The sequence below is a fragment of the Armigeres subalbatus genome, chromosome 3 (genome assembly GCF_024139115.2).
Source record: "Armigeres subalbatus isolate Guangzhou_Male chromosome 3, GZ_Asu_2, whole genome shotgun sequence".
NCBI classification, from domain to species: Eukaryota; Metazoa; Arthropoda; class Insecta; order Diptera; family Culicidae; genus Armigeres; species Armigeres subalbatus.
The window spans coordinates 135,890,301-135,907,670 of NC_085141.1; the positions used below are offsets into that span (position 1 = coordinate 135,890,301).

Consider the following 17,370-nt stretch of genomic DNA (forward strand, 5'->3'; position numbering starts at 1 on the left):
AGAAATGCAATATGATCGATCTAACAATTCGACAGACTTTCTATGTGTCCACATCCATATGACTAATGAATGGTTATTCAAATACCGTGTGTTTGGATCTTGACGTTGAATGTTGAATCAATCCTAAAATTAAATTGAAGGAGATCGCGATTTTCGCGAGAGTGTAGTTATAAATCGGCAATTTTCGCGACAATGTTTCCTCGACAAATCCGCGAAATTCGCGAAAAACGCGAAATCCGCGACTGTTGTAACAGCCCTGTAATTTATGTCACAAATTTTTCCAATGAATCACATACAGCTGCCGTATCAAGGCGCTAACGTATATGTAGAAATAGCCAGCATGAGATAACCACCTGAAGTTTGTATGGCGAAAGACATCTAACGCAGGCTTTCTCAACAGCAGGAACTTTTCACGAAAATCTATTTGGTGTCCGCTACTACGCCTACCGAATATTTTTTCAATTAAGTCGAGTCAAGTACGAGACACTGAAGACGGCGAGGTCGGCGTGAGTGTGGCAGCCAACTAGGAAATACGGTGGCCCAGAACTGGAGAACGTGAATTCCGGACGGTGGATCCCATAGCGAAAACTTCATTCAAGTACCACTTCAACTATAGCGGCGGTGACAGAGCAGAATGAGGAGTTGGCTTAATGGTGATCGGCTAGCAGATGAAGCGTGTTATCCGGTGGAAGCCGATAAGCCACCGCATTTGCGTGTTGAGAATGAAGGGCAAATTTTTCAACTATAGCCTGATCAGCATCTATGCCCCAACGAACGATAAGCCTGATGACGTGAAGGATGAGTTCTATGAGAGCCTTGATAAGGCCTACGAAGAGTGCCCAACACACGATGTAAAGATTGTCATCGGGGATGCAAATGCGCAGATCGGAAGAGAAAGTTTCTTTCGCCCTGTCATTGGTACGGAAAGCCTTCATTCCGCTACCAACGATAATGGTCTGCGACTTGTAACCTTTGCTGCTGCTAGAGGAATGGCAATCAGCAGTACCTAATTCGCACGTAAGAATATCCTCAAACACACCTGGCAACATCCGAGTGGAGACACTTAATCACAGATAGACCACGTGCTGGTCGACGGACGACATTTCTCGGATGTTATAGATGTAAGGTCCTTTAGAGGTCCGAACATCGACTCGGATCACTACTTTGTAGTTGCAAAAATTCGGGCGCGACTCTCAAGCGTAACGAAACAACAGAACGATGCGTTTCAATATCCAACGCTTGTCAGTTAAACGAGTTGCTGAACAGTACCGCCAGAAGCTGGACGAGCGGACACGAGATGCCATCGGATCTGGCGACGTCAACAAATTGTGGGAAAATATCCACGAATCTGTAACTACTACAGTCCAGGAAGTGTTAGGCACTGCCCAACGACGCCAACGAAATGGTTGGTTCGATGAGGAGTGCCAGCGTAAGGTGACGTACAAGGCAACACGAAGAGAGTGTGATAGCTGAAGCGCAGGAGAACATGTATAGAAACGATATGCGGAGGTTTTACGCAACTGTCAATGGCGCGCGGCATAAGACTGCGCCAGGGCCCGCCATGTGCAATGACCGAGAGGAAAATTTGCTGACAGATAAAACTATGGTGGCAGCCAGTTGGAAGGAGCACTTCGAAGATTTGTAGAACGGTGAAAATGAAGGTGTATTAAGGAGCAGGATGGACATAGTCGGCGACGTTCAAGCTGTGGAACCATCAACGCTAGACGAGGTTAAGAAGGCTCTAAACGAGCTGAAAAACAGTGAAGCTGCTGGAAAGGACGAAACCCCGGGCGAGCTTCTCAAAACGGAAGTGAGCAGCTGCATCAATCAATCCACCACATTATCCAGAAAATATGCGAGGATGAAGAACTGCCTACCGGCTGGTTGGATGGCCTCATATGCCCAATCTATAAGAAAGGGCACAGACTAGAGTGTGCCAATTACTGAGGGTTCACCCTTCTCAACTCCTTAGGGGCCCTCCTTAGCCATGCGGTAAGACCCCGACTAGGAAGGCAAAACAAGATTATAACATGATTGTAACAACATCAGTTATTTATAACAACCGTTGATATAATCGATTTATGATACAGTATTATCACATTTTTTCTTAACAAAATTATAACAGAATTTGTTATGTTTCATTGTTTTGTTAGAAAATTTAGTTATTTTAACAACATCCTGAACCAAGTTTATAACAGCCTATGTTAGAAAAACTGTTGAACTTAGTAACACAATATGATATAAATTTGTTATTCTCTCCGTACGCGCGGCTAGAAAGCAAGACCATGCTGAGGGTGGCTGGGTTCGATTCCCGGTGCCGGTCTAGGCAATTTTCGGATTGGAAATTGTCCCGACTTCCTTGGGCATAAAGTATCATCGTGTTAGCCTCATGATATACGAATGCAAATATGGTAACTTGGCTTAGAAACCTCGCAGTTAACAACTGTGGAAGTGCTTAATGAACACTAAGCTGCGAGGCTGCTCTGTCCCAGTGTGGGGATGTAATGCCAATAAGAAGAAGAAGAACCCTTCTGAACTCGGCGTACAAAATCCTGTCGCGTATCCTGTTTAACAGACTGAGACCGCTTGAGGAGTCTTTCGTCGGCGAATACCAGGCAGGTTTTCGTGAGGGCCGATCAACGACGGATCAGATGTTTAGCCTGCAAAAGATCCTTGATAAATTCCGGGAGTACAACTTGCAGACTCACCATCATTGATTTCAAAGCAGCGTACGATTCAGTGAAGAGAAATGAGCTGTGGCAGATAATGTCCGAACATGGTTTTCCGGTGAAACTGATTAGACTGATACGTGGATTGCTGGATGGCTCGAAATCAAGTATTTGGATTGCCGACGAAGTGTCAACCTTGTTTGTGACCTTAGACGGGTTGAAACAGGGTGATGCACTTTCGAATTTATTGTTCAGCATTGCACTCGAAGGCGCTATTAGGAGATCAGGCGTGCAGAGGAACGACACTATCATCACACGGTCACATATGCTCCTGGGCCTTGCGGACGACATCGACCTTATTGGAATCGATCGCAGAGCAGTAGTGGAGGCTTTTGTCCCACTGAAGAGGGAGACGGCGAGGATAGGCCCAACCATTAACTCTACCAAGACAAAGTACATGATGGCAGGTAGAGATATGTAGCGGAAGACCTAGTGGTGTTGGTGTAGAGGTAGTGCTTGATGGGGATGTGTTTGAAGTTGTTGAAGAATTTGTTTACCTTGGAACGCTTGTGACATGTGACAATGACGTTTCCCGTAAAGTGAAAAGACGTATTGCTGCCGCTTCTACGGATTACGTAACCAGCTTAGGTCCCGCAACAAGTAGACGGAAACGAAATTTGCTCTATACAAGGCTCTGATTCTACCAGTAGCTCTTTATGGACATGAAGCTTTCGGGGTTTCAAGCGAAAAGTGCTGCATACAATACTCGGAGGAAAACTAGAAAACAGTGTGTGGCGCAGGCGCATGAATAATGAGCTGTATCAAGTATACAAAGAAGAAAATATTGTGAATCGTATAAAATACGGCAGACTTCAGTGGGGTCATTTAGTGCAAATGTCGGAAGAAAGAATAGCGAAAACAATGTTCAACAGAGAACCGACGACTTCGTGGAAGGTCACGAACACGCTAGCTGCACGCGGTGGAATCGGACCTGGATACTCTGAACGTTCGGGGAAAACTGGAATAACATCGTCCAAGACCGACGGTTATGGAGCTCTACAATACGCCAGGCATAGGTGTATCGACGTAGTAGCCAACCAGGTATCCAAGTAAGTATATCATGAGGCTAACACGATGATACTTTTATGTCCAGGGAAGTCGAGACAATTTCCAAACCGAAATTTGCCTAGACCGGCACCGGCAATCGAACCCAACCACCCTCGGCATGGTCTTGATTTGTAGCCGCACGTCTTACCTCACGGCTAAGGAGAGCCCCAAGCATTCAACCGCTCATCAGTTATTAAGAGTTACGAATTTTATTCGGCTCAACAAATCTGAAGGATATTCGACAAGAGTTGCTCTTCTCGATAATGAGGAAGGATTTGACAGTGTTTGGCATGGAGGTTTTATTGTAAAATTGATTAATTTTAATTTTCCTCTGTACTTTATTAAAGTGATCCAAAATTATTTGTCAGATCGCTCACTTCAGGTGAACTTACTTGATAATTGATGGGCTACAGCTTTTCGATGATCCTACGTCGAATGGATTATCCTTCGCCTGCGGCCTATTCCGAGTTCTCTACTATTAAATACCGTTCACCTGTTTACCGAGTATTGTCCGCAGCACCTTACGCTCAAATACTCCGAAAGTTCCCCGATCAGCCTCCTATAACGTCCATGGTTCATGGTCGTACATATAAAGCCACCGGAAGAATCAGAGTAGAATACAACGCGAGTTTTGTCTTCGTTTGCAGACTACGGGACTTAAGCTGGTTACGAAGTCCGCAATATGCCCTATTTGCAGCTGCAATACGCCTTTTCACCTCGCGGGTAACATCATTATCGCACGTCACTAATGTTCCAAGATACACAAATTCTTCTACCACTTTAAATTTTTCACCATCCAGCACCATTTCACTTCAGGTGAACTATCAGAATTCAGAATCTGATAGATTACCTGTAAGAGTTACTGTTCAACAAGGCAGCATACTGGGGCCCATATTGTATTACCTTCTTACCTTTCTCTAGCTTGATTCACCACCAGGGTGTCAAAAATCGTTATAGCAGATTACACGGGCCTTTCAGCCAAAGGGCGAAGCCTTCGTGCCATTTGTAATAGATTGCAAAAAAGTTTGGATATTTTTACTTGCAAAAATGGAAAATTTCCCCGAATGCTTTCAAAACTCAAAAACTAACTTTTAAAATTCAAAGTCAAATGCAACAAATATATTAATGTCCTTATGAGTGGAAATCAAAAATTTGTCTTAAGCATATTTTTTCGATTAACAAACTTTGTAGACCAGCCATGTTGTATGCTGTGCCAATATGGACTAGTTTCTACAACGCCAGAGGATTCAAAATAAAAATTTGAAAATGATTCTGAAGTTGCCTCCGTGGTATAATACCACATTCACATTTCTGATATTGAGACATTGCAGCAAATGCCCAATAAAATAATTTCCAATTTGAGACAACAATCGCTGCAATTTTCTGTTGAAACGATAAGCTAATCATACCCTTAGAAAAAAAAAATATTTTGAGCTATTAGTGTATACGTTTTTACTATACGTTTTTCGACCTCAACAGTAAGGCCGTCTTCAGTGTCTCGTACTTGACTCGACTTGGTAAATATCTGTCAAAGGTACAATCAAGTGGTGAAAGTAAACGGAATTGTACAAACTTGTCTTATGACAAGTAATTAAAAATGGTTTCCTTGCGTGCTAAATTTGCACACGTACACCTTACCAGCGGATGGCAGCTTTTAAAATAGTTCTGCATAAGAACCATTCAGAAATTGAAAAATAATCTGGAATATTTTTTAATACAAACATTGAATTTTTGTATTTTGTATTTTAATACAATCAATTTTGTATAATTTGAATACAGTATCTGTATAAAAAGCTTACATTTTTTGTATTAAAACCTTGCAGAATTGTATATGTCAAGATTGTATACAATAATTGTAAAATTTGTTTTTTGGCTGTAGTAGCCAAAACATTATAAATTACAATATGTAGATCAATATTACTGCTTAAAGTACCACCACATTTTAGTTATGCTGAGACCTGCTGAGTCTCTAAGCCAAGTTACCACTTTTGCATGTGTTTATAATAAAGTTAACACGATACTACTTTTATTACCCATGGATTCCGTACCGGTAATCAGACTCAGCTACATTCAGCATGGTATTCGTTTTTAGCAGCGTGTTTTACCGCTAGGATAAGGAAGGTTCCATCATCTACAGAGACTGATAATTTAGCGACCCATACGAGCCGTGGTACCTACTTGGCAGCCCGAAATGTGCAGAGGCAAGATGACTTGCTATTTCGACAGAATCTCTAGCTGCATTTTTCAATGTTCACCGAGTATTCAAAACTTACTTTCTATATACCTCGTTGTTAACTAACTGTAACATTAAAATGTTACGTAGACGGAAAAGTATTTTGGCAGCCTGTTCGTATCGAACAATTCCAATCATCTGTCACCGTTTATTCCGAGTGAGACAATTGATAGGCCACGGCAAGGTGTAAAAATTTGATTTCTGTTTGTACGTGAAGTGTCTGGCTCTGGGCACCTGTTTCAAATGGTTCATTGGCTTTTGCTGCATTTGTTTATGATGTATGCCTACAGAATATCAATGATTCAACATAATTTCGGTAAAAGTGTGTTGAAAAAAAAAGTAAATTGCTAAACTGGATGCCAATAATTTTGAAAACACAGTTACATCACATTACCAAGCATCCATAAAAGTAGAATAATTGTTAATTATGAATTCTCGACAGCAAGTTGCGCGGAAACTATCTTTGGCGTACTGGCGTGCTTACCCACGTAATTGTGTAGGCAGCAAATTGAGCGAAAGGAAGACGCTAGTCAAGCTTGGAATATAAAATACAACCGACCAGACGGCAACGTGCGTCGAAACGGGCTGTACCCGTTCCTGAATGGAAATGGTCGAACCGGTTGACAATCCGCCGGGTGAATTGACAAAGAATGTGCATGAAGTTGTGTGTATCGTATTAGGGTTGAAGCATTTTGTTTCTCAAAACCAACAATACATGACTGATTATCCATCAACCCATGTGTATTGTGATAAGGAAGATGTTGAATCACTGGAATTTTGTAGAGGGCAATACTTCATAAGTTCATTTGATCACCTCTAGGTGATGTTGTCGATTAACACACCCGCAAACAGCATAAACATAAACACCACATCCCAGTCGCTCCATAGAAGAACGGTGATTGCATGCATTAGTTCTGAATACTAAATTTCATCGGCAGATTCCGCTTTTCTACAACCGGCAATGAATAAGTCAAGAGGCACAAGCAGTAGAAATAAAGCAGGCAAACGTGAATCTAAATTGCGACATATCTTGCTTTTGATAGACAAATGCTAAAATTGGATGCAAAACTAGAATGTTTTGTAGCGTTTCGTAATATGGATGGATCGAGCATTTGAAAAACAAAAAAAAAACTTTTGCGAATCTATATACATAAAAATGATTTTCTGTTTGTCTGACTCTTATATACTCGGAAACTACTGAACCGATCGGCGTTAAAATTTGTTTGCAGAGGTTTTGTGGCCGGGAAGGTTTTTAAGATAGATTGAGACCCCTCCTTCCTTTAGAACGGGGGGCTCTTATACAAACTTAACACCAATTTCTTCATAACTCGAGAATTAATCAAGCAAATGGAATCAAATTTTGCATGTGGAGGTTTTGGAAGGAAACATATGTTTCTGTGGTGGTTCGAAACCCCTTCCCCTTCTATACAAATGATACAGAAATTTCTCCATAACTCGAGAACTAATCAAAGAATAAATCAAGCTTGGGCGAAACGAAGTTCGTCGGGTCTGCTAGTGGTAAATAAAACTTCTTCTTTTTCTGTGGAATTTCATCCCCCAGTAGGACATTGCAGCCTGCACTATAGTACTTCCACTTCCACATGAGATATGAAAAAGAAATAATAATCTTTATTTTATATCCCTTAAATATCAAATGTTTACTTCTGTTACCTCAGTACTAGAGAACTGTAGCCATTCTAGAATTGAAAAAGTAGCCACGAAATCAAAATAACCATCAATTAACTGGCCTCTCGTTGCCGAAACATAATAAAACGATCACGCCAGCATACCTACTTGGTTTTCTTATGCGTGCGCCAAATATTTCGGTCCAGTTCTACCGGCGAGCACACTTATCATTTAAAAATATTCGGCAAAACTAGCGCCACGATGTCGATGAATATCACTTACTGTCGGAGTAATCGAAAGCTGATGCCATGCCATGTGTGGCGGCGAACCGTGGCCCATATTCAGTGATTTTTGACCGGCTGACATGCTTCATTGTCAATTTATGGTTCACTTATACTGCCTGTAATCGCATATTTGTCTCATCTTTGCTGGATTCCCTATTCATATGGGACAGATATGCGGTTACAGACAGAATAGTAGGCATTCCAGTAATAAACTGAGCAAGTGGTTCTTACGCAACCAACAGGATGAGTAGTTGTATACCATTCTATTTTTTTCATAGCGCACTCATTCAACCCCAAAGGTAGATAGTTTTCAAACTGTACAGTTACTTGTTAGTCCAGAGTCCTGACGAAGGGTAATTGGAGCGTTTTCATTGCACGCATGATTTTAAAGATCGGTTCAATGGTTTCTTTGCTTTGATTACTGGAGGTTGAATTGGCGTTTCAATTCTGAATGGAATTCTATATCTTGTACATTAGGGGCAATAAAATCAACCAACGCAGGGACATGGTGGTTCTTTCACTAGTATGTGATTTCGATGGCTGTTGCAGTTGCAGCAATTTTGTATAATAGTATACTATTGATACCGGACGAGCTCGGTGGACTAGTGGCTACCGCTTATGCCTTATACAGTTCACTTCCAGGCTAGCTCCTTTCCTACTTAGTATTTCTATTCTTAGTTCTTTCTGTGTTTCATGTTCTACCGAAACCATTATTACTATTACAACCTTCCACACTAACAATTAAAAACAAACCAGATTATTCCACCTAGCGGTTATGAAGCCTTTCTCGTGTGTAAATAGTATTTTGGCCATATCTTTTGAGCCCATAGTCCGATATGGCCAATTTTCAATAGGAAACAATGGGAAAGGATTCCGCGTTGAGCTAAGGAAAAGTACCAAAACATGAGTGAGGTTTTTGGCGGGTTTTGCACACAGACATCATCTCAATTCGTCGAGCTGAATCGATCGGTATATAACACTATGGGTCTCATATTTTTAAAATGTTGACTGTTAAGCCTTTTTTCAATGTTAATGACGTTACAATAAGTAATACATGAACCGCATTTTTTTTACAAACTTTCTGATTGATTTCGCAGCCTCCAAGAATATGGCCATTCGCAGCACCTACTTCCAACACAGCCTCCCGTATCGGTACACCTGGAGATCACCACTGCAGACAGAATCACAAATCGACCACGTTCTGATTGATGGGCCGCACTTCTCCGACATTATCGACGTCGCTATACGACCTAAAGCGGCTGAAGCAACCTGATGTCGCCACTGCATACGTGCAGTATCTCGAGGTAGGGTTTGCCGGAAGAGGGTGAGCTCGATGGGGCCCCTCTTGAGGACTGCTGGACTACAGTTAAAGCAGTCATTAACGACGCAGCGGAGAACAACGTCGGGTATATGGGACGAAGTCGACGGAACGATTGGTTCGACGAATAGTGCAGACAGATTCTGGAGGAGAAGGACGCAGCGCGAGTGGTCGCGCTGCAGCAAGGTACCCGGCAGAACGTTATAGACAGAAGCGGAGACAGCAGATCCGCCTTTTTGAGGAGAAGAAACGCTGCCTGGAAGAAGCGGAGCGCAAGGAAATGAAACAGCTGTGTCGTTCTCAGGAAACACGCAAAATCTATCAGAAGCCAACGCATCCTGCAAAGGATTCGTGCCGCGAGCCAAAATGTGCAGGGATAAGGATGGGAGCATCTTGACGGACGAACGTGTGGTGATCGAAAGGTGGAAGCAGCACTACGAGGAACATTTGAATAGCGCTGAGAGTACAGGCAGTGAAAGTCAAGGCAGCGGAGGCAATGACTACGTCAGTTCAGCGGACGATGGAAGCCAACCAGCCCCCACCTTGAAGGAAGTTAAGAATGCCATCCACCAGCTAAAGACCAATAAAGTAGCTGGTAAGGATGGTATCGGAGCCGAGCTCATCAAGATGGGCCCGGAAAAGCTAGCCACTTGCCTGCACAAACTGATAGTCAGAATCTGGGAAACTGAACAGCTACCGGAGGAGTGGAAGGAAGGGGTTATATGCGCCATCTACAAGAAAGGCGACAAACTGGAGTGTGAGAACTTTCGAGCGATCACCATCCTTAATGTCGCCTACAAAGTGATATCCCAGATCATCTTCCGTCGTCTGTCACCATTAGTGAATGAGTTCGTGGGAAGTTATTAAGGTGATGGACTTTCGTGCCTGTTGTTCAACATTGCGCTAGAAGGTGCCATGCGTAGAGCCGGGTGTAACAGCCGGGGTTCAATTTTCAACAGATCCACTATCCAGTCAATTTATTTGTTTCGCGGATGACATGGACATTGTCGGCCGAACATTTGCAAAGGTGGCAGAACTATACACCCGCCTGAAATGTGAAGCAACAAAATTTGGACTGGTGGTGAATGCGACAAAGACGAGGATACCTTCGAGGTGGTCGAGGAATTCGTCTACCTTGAATTCTTGCTATCGGCTGATAACAATATTAAGAATTTTCAGCTTTCAGTCACATGAAAATCGATCAGTCACGATCCGGATCGAAACGTTGGCAATGATTTGAAATTATCAACATTTTCATGTGACTGAAAGCCGAAAATCCTTAATATTAGCAACTAATCCAGTCGAAATTCCCAAAAATCAACACTGTTAACAATGTTAGTCGTGAAATACGAAGGCGCATCACCTGTGGAAGTCGGGCCTGCCCGTAGTAGGAGAGAAGAAGAAGCTGCGGTCGAAAAAGATTCGCCACCACAACAAATGTGTCATGTACAAGACGCTAATAAGACCTGTTGTCCTCTACGGACATGAAACATGGACAATGCTCGAGGAGGACTTGCAAGCACTCGGAGTATTCGAGAGACGGGTACTTAGGAGCATCCTTGGTGGTGTGCAAGAAGATGGTGTGTAGCGGCAAAGAATGAACTACGAGCTCGCTCAGCTCTACGGCGAACCTAGTTTCCAGAAGGTAGCTAAACCCGGAAGGGTATGATGGGCAGGGCATGTTGCAGCGGACAGCAACCCTGCAAATATGGTGTTCGCTTCCGATTTGGACGAAACGATGTGGAGCGCAGCGAGCGAGTTGGGCAGACCAGGCCTCGAATCGTGTATTGTGACGTCAAATTGTTGATTCAGTTTATTCAATTCAATTTATCTGCCAATAGCATCATATTATATCATATTTCATGGTGTGGAACTTTATATTCTGGGGCTCTTCTTAGCCTAGCGGTCCCTGGGCATAAAAGTATCATCGTGTTAGCCTCATGATAACGAATGCAAAAATATCAACTTGTGCTCCTATGGACCAGAATGGGCTGATTTACTAGAAATCAGACATAAAAAAAATCGTTAAACTGGTTGATCCATAGGTCTATACTCCAAAGAGTACTTGGATGATCTACAAACCTGTAAATGTTTATAAACCACCATGCGTGTTTCAATGGACCAGAATGGGGCAACTCCGCTAGAAGTCACACATAAAACAGGGCTGGTAGCGATGAATGCCGTTCAAAATAGTGAATTTAGTGACCAACGATGACGAAAAAGTGACCAAATAGTGACTTTTAATTGCAGAAAAAGTGACCAAATAGTGACTTTTGTACAAAGTTTTAAACCGTGTATAGAACTACAAGTTGCATTAGCATTGTTACGGTATAATTCGTAAATTGCAAACTAGTGTTGTATTTTTTAAATACTAAATCTAAAATGCTATCAGAAATTAAGAAAAGACTAAAACAAGCAAGAGACCAGTGACACTCTCATAAGTACCACGGAGTTGGATATTGGGGATGGTATTCATTGGATCAGCCAGAAGCTAAGAAAGTGACAATTGGTACCACATATTAAGTTACACACCAAGAGAATTTTTTTGTGACTTTATTATTGTGATTTTTTATTGGGTAATAAGTTCATCACATAACACCACGAGAAGGTATCTACCCGGTGTCACGGGAACGCGTAGTGAGTTACTAGTTGTGTCACAAAATTATGTTGATAATTACAACAACATTATTGTTGTTATATAAGAGCTCGAAGTTTTCTGTATAACAGCCAAATAACGATATAAAGTAATTGATTCCTAGACGGTGAACTATTTGCACTCACAAAGCTTATAAATCTTTGATGGAACCATTTGTTAAAAAAATATAAAGTAATTAAAATAATTATGAAATTTAAAAAATACGATTTGACCCGTTTAATGATTTAATAACAAATTTAAATTAAATTTTTGAGATTTTGGACACGACGTGGCTTTCTGAGAAAAAAAAAATGAAAATCTAAAAAAAACATGGTCTCTTATTAGAAATCCTTAAATTTTAATTAACTATAATTTCTAAATCCAGAGGTGAACCAGCCAAGAGCTGAAAGCCTCTTAAATAAAGAAGAAAAAAAATAAAAATGACAGACTTTAGTATTAAAGTTAATAAAAAATGGGTGGCCAAATGATATCGAGTTAAAAAAAAATTTTTAGACATAAGGGAACTGTTCCATTTTCCATCTCACATCTCAAAGCACTAATCTTGCCGTTTCTTTTTGCTAACATGCGTGTTCACTGCTGAAAAAAATTACACCTAATTATTCTTAATTCCGGATTTAACTATCATAAACGGATTTAACAACCTTTTACTACTGGCGGGGTTAGATATTGTTATTTGATAGGAACCCCTTGGTGCAGGAACGCTGCCTTTGTGAACAGTGCATGATCTCTCTTGTTTTGGACAGCAGAACGATCGCGCGGTCGGACGAATTATTGTGTTCTGCATTGCGCGGCCGGTAATAAAATTAATCAGTTCAGTGCAGGATTAATCACTTCAGTGCGTGATCTCTCTTGTTTCGGACAGCAGAACGATCGCGCGGTCGGCCGAATTATTGTGATCTGCATTGCGCGGCCGGTGATAAAATTAATCAGTTCAGTGCGTGATCTCTCTTGTTTCGAAGCGGGCAGGAGGTCGTGGGTTCAATCCCAGGTCCGTTCCATTCTCCTACTTTGTATCTTTCTCTTTATTTCTCATGTTCTAGCAATCGCTAGAACTGGAAATGGACTTCCATACCGTTTTCATTACTATTCCTATACCTTCAACTTGAGTATTCTAACAGTAAGCTGCTAGAATTGGAAATGAAATATAGAGCTCGTTTCCTACATCCAACTAGAAATTCCATCAGTTACCTTCTCCTATCTATCACATTAACGAGCTAACCAAGACGGACCTCTGCCTCTCCAACCTAACCCAGAAACTCCAACAAATTCCGCATGAACTCGTGGCAAGTGCAGAGGTATATTCGGCTTGCAGTGGGCGAGTGATTGCATCATCATTTCCTCCCCCTTCCCAACATTGACTTGCATTCTGACGTGGCAGGCGCCAGTATGACCTAACAAATGAGATCACCAGTACTTGAACATTGAAAATGTGTGCTAGTCCCAAGCAAACATCTGTTTGTTCCCTGTGCAAGAACAGCTGATCTGGTCATAATGGAGTAGCAACTACGAGCAGTCAATCAAGCTCAAGCTCAAGGCAATGCGAAAATAGAGACTTTAGTGACCATTTTCCAAAAAATAGTGACTTTTGGATGCAAATAGTGACTTTTTAGTGACTAGACTCAAACTAGTGACCAAGTCACTAAAAAGTGACTCGCTACCAGGCCTGCATTCATTCATTTCATTTATTTAGTTAACATCTAAACAGATAACACTGAATCAACAATTTGACGCCACAATGCACGGTTCGAGGCCGCATCTCTCCATCCTCGGATACGCCCCACGCTCGCCAAGTCGTTCTGCACCTGGTCTGCCCATCTCGCTCGCTGCGCTCCACGCCGTCTCGTACCTGCCGGATCGGAAGCGAACACCATCTTTGCAGGGTTGCTGTCCGGCATTCTTGCAACATGTCCTGCCCATCGTATCCTTCCGGCTTTAGCTACCTTCTGGATACTGGGTTCGCCGTAGAGTTGGGCGAGCTCATGGTTCATTCTTCGCCGCCACACACCGTCTTCTTGCACACCGCCAAAGATGGTCCTAAGCACCCGTCTCTCGAATACTCCGAGTGCTTGCAAGTCCTCCTCGAGCATTGTCCATGTTTCATGTCCGTAGAGGACTACCGGTCTTATTAACGTCTTGTACATGACACATTTGGTGCGGTGGCGAATCTTTTTCGACCGCAGTTTCTTCTGGAGCCCGTAGTAGGCCCGACTTCCACAGATGATGCGCCTTCGTATTTCACGACTAACGTTGTTGTCAGCCGTTAGCAAGGATCCGAGGTAAACGAATTCCTCGACCACCTCGAAGGTATCCCCGTCTATCGTAACACTGCTTCCCAGGCGGGCCCTGTCGCGCTCGGTTCCGCCCACAAGCATGTACTTTGTCTTTGACGCATTCACCACCAGTCCAACTTTTGTTGCTTCACGTTTCAGGCGGGTGTACAGTTCTGCCACCTTTGCAAATGTTCGGCCGACAATGTTCATGTCATCCGCGAAGCAAATAAATTGACTGGATCTGTTGAAAATCGTACCCCGGCTGTTACACCCGGCTCTACGCATGACACCTTCTAGCGCAATGTTGAACAACAGGCACGAAAGTCCATCACCTTGTCTTAGTCCCCGGCGCGATTCGAACGAACTGGAGTGTTCGCCCGAAATCTTCACACAGTTTTGCACACCATCCACCGTTGCTTTGATCAGTCTGGTAAGCTTCGCAGGGAAGCTGTTCTCGTCCATAATTTTCCATAGCTCTACGCGGTCTATACTGTCGTATGCCGCCTTGAAATCAACGAACAGATGGTGCGTTGGGACCTGGTATTCACGGCATTTTTGAAGGATTTGGCCAGGCCTGCATAATAAGTCCATCGTTACGTTGGTTGATCCGTTGGTCCGTTAGATGACTTACAAACCTTTAAAATGATTATTTACCACCCAGCGTGCTTCTAAGAGCCAGAATGGGGCCATTTCGCTAGAAGTCATAAGCGAAAAGTCCATCGTTACGCTGGTTGATCCATAGATCTTTTCTTCAAGGAGTTCTTAGATGACCAACAAACTTGCAAAACCATCCAGCGTATACTGTCCATAAGGATGAGCTGGGCCTTTACAAACAAACTCATGCAGATATTGAAATCTTGTGCTTGAAATGTAACTATTGTAGTATTGTAGTAAACAATTCAACATTTTACATTTTTACATACAAATAATTCAATGAAGCTCATCAAAAAACTCATTTTTGTTTATGTATGTGCGCCACCTGGTGACTAAATTCCGAAACAAAATGCCCACTGAGTCAAAGATCTCAGTGAAAACCGCATCTCGAAATATTATGTCAAACCCAAGAATTTAGCATTACAAGTACTGTCCTATATACAGGACATTGGGACTTTAATTCATAGTCCGCTCTGAACTGTCAATATTCGGTTGAATATTAGTCATTGAATATTTATGCACATCCTACAAATTGATAAATTCTCTGAAATCTGACCACATTTTAAATGAGTAAAGGAATTTATCACAGGACTGCATCCAATTTTCATCCGCGAGGCACCTTCAACGGTAAACATCAATATAAACAATGCTAATTATGTATTTTTCTGCACATAGTAAGAACACTCAGTGACAGTCGAATGAATGGGTTGATGGAGTAGTCGTCTGACTATGTCATTCTATGTTTTGAATAATCAAGCGATGTTTGTCAAAGTTCGGACCGAAGTTGCTTTATGAAGATGAATATTTTAAGCTCTGGCTGGCATAACATGAGCTAAGTACACTCCAAATAATCTAAACGTTCTTTCAAAAAATTCAGGTGAAACTTATGTGTCTGGTGAGTTCTATCCAAAATTCAGGTAGAACTTTTCACGTAGAAGAAAATTCTATCGAAAAATCAGGTAAAAGTTACGTGAATTTCAGGTGGAAAAAATCTACGTACTTTTTCAGGTGGAAACAACGTGCAGATTTATTTGGGTGTAAGTTTCCAACTAACATCCTTCCCCTTCCTCAGCATTCGCACTATTGGCGAGTGCATTGCTTCCATCTAAGAGATAGTGATTAATGCCAATACCGTCAATGGAGATGACATTGCGCCAAAATGTGATATGTTCCAAGTAGTACGTCGCCAGCCACGCAAATTGATCCGATCGGTAATTGCGTTCCGAACTTACTAAAAAATATTGTTTTTCCTCGCTTTTTCCCAAAAATTAAAATCAACACAAACATTAGTTTTCACAAAATCTACTGCAATGCATTGAAATGAAAGCAAATAAATTTAAATTGATGGAAATAACTGAATCTATCTCCCTAAGGTCCCGAACCATTTTGTGGTGTATCTGCGTGTTCTCTGAGAATGGAACTCAAATCTTGGGAACATTCTAAAATAGAGGACATCTGGAAAAACACCTTGATTGCGAGGCAATCTAAACGTTTCATCACACCAAACGTATTTAACACTCGCAAAATTTTTAATCTTTCAAAAAAAACATCTTAACACATGTACAGGTCTTATAACAGGCCATTGCCCGAGCCGATGTATGTCGTTTCTGCGGCATACATGTAGAAGACTCGGAACATCTGTTATTCCATTGTCCGGCAATTTTTAGAAAGAGATTACTGTTCTTCAACAGGGGGCTTATAGAACCTTCAGAAGTTTGGAGAACAAGTCCCAATATGGTAGTACGCTTCTGAAATGCTTTTCAGAAGCATTAATTTTATTATTTAGTGGCCGAACACATATTACGCAAGCATTTATGTGTTGAGGGGGGGTCGTTTTCTCATGCACCACATAAATAAAAAAAATCCATTTATATGAAAAAAAATCGTACATGGGGAAAATGAGTGGGTTTCCGAAAAACACAGAAAATTCGCTTACGTAATAAGTGTACGACCCCTTAGGAATATTATTGACCAGATATTTTTTTCCAACGCAGACATTGCAGAAAAACTAACAAATAATAATAGCACTAGATGAGATAAGATCTCGACATTGACTAGGGACTAGTGTAGTGGTTCTATGACGCAAGCGAAGTGGCATTACTGTCGATTGAATGCATTTCGTTAATGATTCTTCTAAAACCTGCTCCGTACGTTCCCGTATCTCGGAGCACGCTCATACATACTGGACACTGGCAACAAAACAACACGTTTCAGACGCAAAGTCTAGCAAATGTTCTTTCGTGTGCTATTTGAGTGCAACCCTTCGTATGGAGCGGGCTGATACCGCTACATTATATTTTGGCCGGTCTCCAACGCAAACCTTCAGAGTGCGTCATAACGGGGTAGTAGTTACTATAAATCATTGTCCAACGCGAGGGACGGAACTCGTATGTAGTATGACATCGACATGCATAGAACCACCATGTTTTATCAGTTTTCGGTCATCGAAAGAGACAGTTTAATTAGAGCATTTCGTGTCTAAATGACATAAAAAAACTAACTAAGCTCGTTCGTATGGGGGGTCCCCGATAACAATTACGATTTGGCATCAAA

At 41.9% G+C, this 17,370-nt stretch overlaps 1 protein-coding gene across 1 annotated transcript in view; it reads right to left on the reverse strand.

Moving 5' to 3' along the window:
- Nucleotides 1-17,370, reverse strand: part of LOC134225234 (ceramide synthase 6) — a 52,402-nt gene that overhangs the window by 16,419 nt on the left and 18,613 nt on the right. The gene's annotated exons all lie outside the window — the stretch shown is intronic.